Here is an 8,185-nt window from a genome sequence, read left to right on the forward strand (position 1 = left end):
CTTCCATACCGTGCAGTCGCTCATAGCCTCCATTCTGTGCAGTTACTCATAGTGTTCATACTGTGCAGTTACTAATAGCAGCCGTACCGTGCAGTCACTCATAGCGTCCATACCATGCAGTCACTCGTAGCATTCATATTGTGCAGTTACTCTTAGCATTCACACCGTGCAGTCACTCAAAGCGTACATACTGTGCAGTTACTAATAGCATTCATACTGTGCAGTTACTAATAGCATTCATACCGTACAGTCACTCGTAGCTTTCATAACGCACAATCACCTATAGCCGTGATTCCGTGCAGTCACCCATAGCTGTCATATCGGGCAGTCATAGCGCCCATACCGTCCAGTCTCTTAACATTCGTGCGGCATATTGCTTATACGCTTCCTACGCTCACGTCGGTAACATGAGTACAGTATTCACACTCACAGCATCACTGCTCTTACTACATAGCAGTTCTACACCGCACGTAGGTTACAACGCATACACGATCACGGCGTCTCACGCTGCGTGGGGGCGCTCGCGGCATATGCTCTGCATGCGCGGACCACATGCGCCCTTAGGGAGACATGCGGAGCATGCACTCAGTGTTTGGCGCGGGGTGTGCGCCCATGGTGTCACATACTGTGGGTACAGTCAGGGTTGTGTTCAGCTCACACGCCCGCAGTGTCATGCTTTGGGTAACAGTCAGTGTTGTACACAGTGTATACATTCTCACTGCCGTGCAGTAGGTACATTTTACAGTGTCGTGTAGTTAGTGTTGTTCACAGTACATACGCTCATAGCGTCACATACAGTAGGTACAGTCAGTGTCGTATATAATACTTACGCTCGTAATGTCACATACAGTGGGTAAGTTGCAGCGTTGCATTCAGTACATACGCTTAGTGTTCATGTTAGGGGTACAGTTCAGTGCTGTGTACGGCACATGCGTTCATGGTGTTATGTGCAGTGGGTACAGTTAGAGTACAGTATGCAGTACATATGCTCACAGTGGCATATGCAGTAGGTACAGTTACAGTGTAGTATGTAATACATACGCTCATACTTCATACGCAGTAGATACAGTTACTGTTGTACACAGTACGCACGATCATAGTGTCACATGCAGCAGGCATGGCGAGTGTTGGATACAGTACATGCGCTCTTAGGGTCACATGCAGTAGGTACAGTTACAGCGTGGCATGCAGTACACACGCTCACAGTGCCATATGCAGGAGGTATGGTCACATTGTTGTATAACAGTACATACGCTCACAGTGTCATATACCAGAAGGCACGGTCAGTGTTGTGTATAGTGCACGCACTCATTGCGTCACATACAGCAAGTACAGTCACAGGGTTGGATGCTCATACCACCAGCACCACTTATGTGCTCGTCGTTGTCATGTTGCACTCACGTGTGCATTCCATCTCACACGTGCGGCTATACGGAACGTTCACTCATGGTTGTTGAGGTGTCTAGCTTCATACTGTGTTATCGTACACATGCTCATAGCTCATACAGGTCATACACGCATAGTTTCACACGGTGTACACTACACATAAACTCATAGCGTCATACTGTTCAGATGTTCATTGCTTGTACGGTACAGTCACAAGCAGTTACTCTGCACATATGTCTGGCCATTACACTTTATACGTTGTGTTTCACGGAACATACGATTGTAGCATTCTACGGTACATACGCTTGTAATATTGGTTATCACATGGGCGTTTCCCGGTACATAGCAAATGCTGTATATTGTTTAACACTAACATACCTATAGAATTTAGGCACATGTTACAGCATTTTTCAGTTACTGGGTATAGGCTCGCAGCACGCATGTTGTATTTTCACTAAGTTAAGTTGATGTTAGGCATGATCATATTTGCTATAATACTTGTCCTTAGTGTACTTTATGGTAGCAATCAGTGTAATGTTGTTACATTCCATTACTCGCGTACTCTGCTACAAGTCAGGCATTTACGAGACGGCTTCTCATCATGTTCATCCACATAGTGTTGTCACAAGCTCACTACCATAAGTAACATACTATGCACACATTAGTTTCACCACGCTTATTTTGCTCTGCACTACAGTTGATGTACTGGCTATTGGTTTCCGTAGCTGACAGGATTCACGTACATCACCATAGTAACTGCACATAGTCACAGTTTAAGCGTCTGTATCTCGTCACACACTCACTAGTTACCTTTCATCTTGTCCAAAAGAATGCATGTCTTTGTTGCTGGAATATTCTTATGCATAACGTCATGTCCTAAAAATTACTACGTCACGACACCTAGGTGGTTGTACCAGTCATACCTGCCACGTCTGCGGCAGGAGGCACTGCTTATTAGTTGTTACAGACACGTCTTGAGAGCTACTACCTCACGATCCATAGGTGGCTTTGTATTCCAGTCATGCCTGCCACACCCGCAGGGGGTGCACTGCATAGTTGTTACTGACTCATCTTCAAAGCAACTACGTCATGACACATAGGTAGTTGCATACCCGTCATGCCTGCCACGTCCGCAGGGGGGTGCACCGCATAGTTGTTGCTGACACATCCTCAGAGCAACTACATCATGACACATAGGTAGTTGCATACCCGTCATGCCTGCCACGCCTGCAGGGGGATGCACTGCTTAGTTGTTGCTGACACGCCTTCAGAGCAACTACATCTCGACACATAGGTAGTTGTATACCCGTCATGCCTGCCACGCCTGCAGGGGGATGCACTCCATAGTTGTTACTGACTCGTCTTCAGAGCAACTACATCATGACACATAGGTAGTTGTATACCCATCATGCCTGCCACGTCTGCAGGGGATGCACTGCATAGTAGTTTCTGACACGTCTTCAGAGCAACTACATCACGACACATAGGTAGTTGTAGACCAGTCATGCCTGCCACGTCTGCAGGGGGATGCACTACTTGGTTGTTGTTACTGACACATCTTCAGAGCAACGACACAGTCATACTTAAGGGTTCCACATCGTCATCTCCTGCCACACCTGCAGGGGATTTACAGCATAGTCAATGTTTCCCTTACACAAGTCATAAAGTTTATAAATTTCACGACGCACAAGTGGTCATTGTCTCGAACCAACCGATCTCGTCCACACTTGTCAGCGTCACGCAACATCTGTCACGTCCACAGACACTAGGGTTACTCAAGACCTGTCACACCTACAGGTACGAGGTTCGAATCAGGTTTGTCTCGTCAGGCAAAACGTCTACGCAAAGACCTGTCACATCTACAGGCACCAGGGCGCTTAAATGCCTGGCAAAATCTACCGAGGGTCTGTCACATAGGTTGTGCGTCACCAACTAACAGTGAATTTTTGCCACTTATTTAGCAGGGAGTGGAGGACACCTCATGCCTGACAAGCTTTATTGGTTTCCCCTTTCTGCAATGGCACAGTAGGTATGTCGACATGCACGAATCAGCTAGTACGTAGTCAGGTCCCATTTCCAGTGTCGGGCCGCTCGTAGTAGGCATGAATACCATGGCTTTGCTACACCAAGCACTGCCTCTTGTGTTTGCTAGCCAGCAGGCATAGCTCTTGTTTCTCTAGTTCAGTTAGTACAGTTAGGGGAGATAGATATGACTAGTGTGTGGCCTTGGTCATCATGGTTAGGAACAATGTTATTAATTCTACTTCTTGATTTTTTGCCCTCTATAGGCGTGCCCTCATACTCAACCGCTTCGTTAGTCTTTCTCTTTTTATAGGTGTACAGGTTTGCATGTAAAGTACAGTCTCAAGTATGAAAGAACTTCAACCACCTGGTAAGTCAATGTAGGGCCGTGTATAATCTGTATTCAAATGTTGCAACCACGAGCCCGAATGTAAGCCCTGTGCACAAGTGGGAAGCCTTTAAGGCTGAATTTGTGCATAGGGGCGTGAATTCCCACACCCCCCGCACCTCTAGGCGGAGCCATGATGGGGGCACGACTATAAAACGCCCATCCACCATGCAGGCGGGGCGTACGAGTCATTTTCGGAACCCTCCCAACCCGCCCTTATTTTCATCATTTCACCATAGGGCATGCCCTCTATAGGCGTGCCCTCATACGCAGTTTTGGGCACAACTCAACCGCTTCGTTAGTCTTTATCTTTTTATAGGTGTACAGGTTTGCATGTAAAGTACAGTCTCAAGTATGAAAGAACTTCAACCACCTGGTAAGTCAATGTAGGGCCGTGTATAATCTGTATTCAAATGTTGCAACCACGAGCACGAATGTAAGCCCTGTGCACAAATATATATATATACATACTAATTGCGGCAGAGGAATTCTATTACAGTACCATCCATCCTTTCACAAATGTTTGTAAAGGCAGACTGCATTGATAGGTGCTGTATTTTATACACTAGTGGCAATGGGACTGAAGGAAACCTCTAAATTAAGTGTTTGAATTTAGCATTCAAATGAATGTCAATCTTGTACTAGGGAATACGTGTCTTATGCGATGTCATAATCTGAGTAGAAATACCAGAAATCATTGAGGAGTTTCATAATGTGACCTAACTATTGGCACCATATATTTTGAAATCATCCATTAGTTTATGGAAGTAAATTAATTTTGTTGCATCATTTCTTTAAAATAAATTGGAAACATAAAACTATTGGTGTAAGTCATTTTGCAGGCAAAATCAGTGCGCTGGAAACCAGCTAAAACATACAGTATTACAAAAATATAGGTGAGACTGACTAATACAGGATGATCCCGTCTACAAAGATATTTAAATTCTTGCAAATAACTAGCTTTAATCCCCCTTTAATGACAAACATCAATGGTTATTTTATTTCTACTGGCAAAGAGCAAACATGTTCACCAATCCAGAGAAAACAGATAGGAAATTAATTTGTAGTTGATGACTAAAGATGACTAAACATGAATTCAAGCAGAGGATTGCAAACAATGTTCTACAAATAGATTACTCTTCTATATATTCACGGTTTCTGGGGGAATATATGGTCCTTTCATAAACACACAGGGGGAGATTTATCAAAATTTGTGCAGAGGAAAAGTTGACCAGTTGCCCATAGCAACCAATCAGATGGCTTTTTGGCATTTTGAAAAGGCCTCTGAAACCTTTCCACAGGTCTTATTTCCTGAAGATTGGGCCCAGAGTATACAAAAAATGTTTCTCTCTCAATCCTAACAATTTCCTATTGTTACAGCAGTGTTGCACAGATTAGTAACCTGGCCAGCTATATGCCCTTTTACAGAGGCTGATTATTCCTGAAAAAAAAAATTATTATAAGAAAATAGCTGCCTACTGAAAATGCTGTGGATTTTGCAAAGGAAATAAATACTGCAGCAAATATACCACAGTGCCCCTGCCCTTAGGGTGCGTTCACACGGTATTTGTTTTTGCGGGTTTTCCGCTGCGTATTTGAAAGGGGGCGTGCTCTTCTCGGCTGTCTGCAGCAGATTTTCCATAGAGGAATTTACGCTGCGGAAAATCCGCTGCAAGCCCCAATGAAGTAAGTAGGGACTGCGGCGGAAATTCTCCTGCGGAAAATCTGCTACGGCCAGCCGAGAAGAGCACGCCCCCTTTCAAATACGCAGCAGAAAACACGCAACAACAAATAGCGTGTGAACACACCTTTTTTTTTTTAAAACCACATCATACCTGTCCTCCGGTTGTATGTGATATTGCAGCTCAAATCCACTGAAGTTAATGGAACCAAGTTGTAATACCGCACACAACCATAACAGGTTTGGTGGTGTTTTGTAGCAATTAGCAGCTTTTCTATACATGGATAACCTCTTTATTGAGTTGTCCTATCTGGACATCATCGAGGGTATGCTCAGGAATTTCCCTCTATAAGTAGACTCTTCTAAATAGCCTTTATACGATTTCATATTCCTTAGCTGTTTGCTGGATTCTTGAGAAGCTGATCTATGTTATGCCTCAGTTTGAGGTGATTTTAACATCTCTGAAATTTTTGAAGATTTTTAGTCTCTATATAAATAACTTCTGTCATAAGTGGGATTCAAACCCACACCTCCAGAGGAGACTGCGACCTGAACGCAGCACCTTAGACAGCTCGGCCATCCTGACTTTGCTTTGTATTACACCTCCACCAATGCAAAAAAAAAAAAAAAGAAGCCATGCGAGCTGTAAAACCGTTGTTTTAACACATGAAAAAACATTCCTATCGTTGGGGACATTTTACAACACTGTGCCCTACACCACCATCTGTCGACAAGGTCTGTTAGCCGAAATAGCTCAGTTGGGAGAGCGTTAGACTGAAGATTTAAAGGTCCCTTGTTCGATCTCGGGTTTTGGCAGTTTCCTTATGTCTCAAAATCAACTGAAGTAAGTTAAAGGGTAGCTCCCACCATCATGATTTTTTTTTCTGTCCCTGCCTATTGCCCTTCTATCCCTAACACCCTCCCTGCCTTTATTTATTTTTTTTACTATTTTTAAAATGGCATTTAGTCTGCCTGGTAGTGTGCTCACTACCAGGCAGACTTCCCCAGCAGGCACCACGTCACTGATGCCTGCTGGGGGGGGACTTCTGCCCTTAGTTCTCCCAACAGAGTGCCTCCAGCTGTTTCACCACTACAACTCATAGCATGCCCTGACATCTATTGGCTGTCAGGGCATGCTGGGAGTTGTAGTGGTAAAACAACTGGAGGCACCCAGGACAGGAGTTTCATGGGGGAAGGAGTGAGCCAGGAGCCGATGCGGGAGAGACTCTTTCTGCCGCTCGGTAAGTAACCCCAAACAACCCCCATCCCCCCCCTCCCCCGTACCTTGCAGCAGCGCCCCCCATCCTCCCCCGTACCTTGCAGCAGCGCCCCCCATCCCGCTCGTACCTTGCAGCAGCGCCCCCCATCCCCCCGCACCTTGCAGCAGCGCCCCCCATCCCCCCGCACCTTGCAGCAGCGCCCCCCATCCCCCCCGTACCTTAGAGCAGCACTCCCCGCACCTTGCTGTAGCAGCCAACCCCCCGCACCTTGCAGCAGGGCCGTCAGCCGATGCGGAGCCCTGGCTGTTACTGCGCCTGCGCAAAATTTCGACTGATGCCCTGCCGGAATCAGTCGGAATTTTGCTGTGACGTCACTCTGCACTGCATTCGGCCACTAGGAGGGCGCCCCCTAGTGGCCGAATTTCAAATTGCTTTTAAAATGTTTTAAAAGCATTTTTTAAAATAAAAGTATATTAGAGATATGTTGTAGTACTTGAGTACTACAACATATCAAAAATTATTTTTCATGACAGTGCCCATTTAAGTCGTTGATGCGTTTAGAGTTTTAGCAGCTTAGGTAATATACCTCAAAGGCACTATTTTGCATTGTGGAGAAAATAATTTTACATATCCCGTTAGCATTTCATGCCAGTACAGTGTTTGGTTTTCATTTTGAAAATTTTTAATTTTTTTTTTCTTTATAAAAAGACATTTTTACACATGAAAAACCATTCCTATCATTGGGGACATCTTACAATGCTGTGCTCTACACAACCATCTACACAACCATCAATGCACTAAGTGTGTTAGCTGAACTAGCTCTGTTGGGAGAGCGTTTGACTAAATATCCCTGCTTTGATCCTTGGTTTCAGCAGTTTCATTTTAACTCAAAATCCACTAAAGTGAGTTAAATCGTTTATGCGTTTAGAGTTTTGGCAGCTTAGGTAAAATACCTCAAAAGCCCTATGTTGCATTGTGGTGAATATAATTTTACAAATCCCGTTAGCATTCCATGCCAGTACAGTGTGTGGTTTTCATTCTGAAATTTTTTGAAGATTTTTAGTCTCTATATAAAAAACTTCTGTCAGAAGTGGGATTCGAACCCACGCCTCCAGAGGAGACTGCGACCTGAACGCAGCGCCTTAGACCGCTCGGCCATCCTGACTTTGCTTTGTATTACACCTCCACCAATGCAAAAAAAAAAAAAAAAAGAGGCCATGCGAGCTGTAAAACAGTTGTTTTAAAACATGAAAAAACATTCCTATCGTTGGGGACATTTTAGAGATAAAAGGCCCTGAAATGTGTATGAAAATAATATGCTCTCAACTGTACTTACTCTGTACTGTGTATAGAGCCCCAATTTTCTTGCAGACTAGGCTTGCACTGATTCCTTTTGTTGTTGTTGTGGGCAGGTTGATGCGATTTTATTGCAAATGGTCTAGGATTGCCCTTTGCTTATTCCCTTTTGGCAGGAGGTGGTGGATAACA

At 44.6% G+C, this 8,185-nt stretch overlaps 1 non-coding gene across 1 annotated transcript; it reads right to left on the reverse strand.

Moving 5' to 3' along the window:
* Positions 1–7,779: 7,779 nt before the first annotated feature.
* On the reverse strand, positions 7,780–7,862 carry TRNAL-CAG (transfer RNA leucine (anticodon CAG)). Its single transcript has one exon. It is a non-coding gene; the product is annotated as a tRNA-Leu (tRNA).
* Between the last annotated feature and the right edge of the window lie 323 nt (positions 7,863–8,185).

This window comes from Hyla sarda, chromosome 4 (assembly GCF_029499605.1).
Source record: "Hyla sarda isolate aHylSar1 chromosome 4, aHylSar1.hap1, whole genome shotgun sequence".
Classification (NCBI taxonomy): Eukaryota; Metazoa; Chordata; class Amphibia; order Anura; family Hylidae; genus Hyla; species Hyla sarda.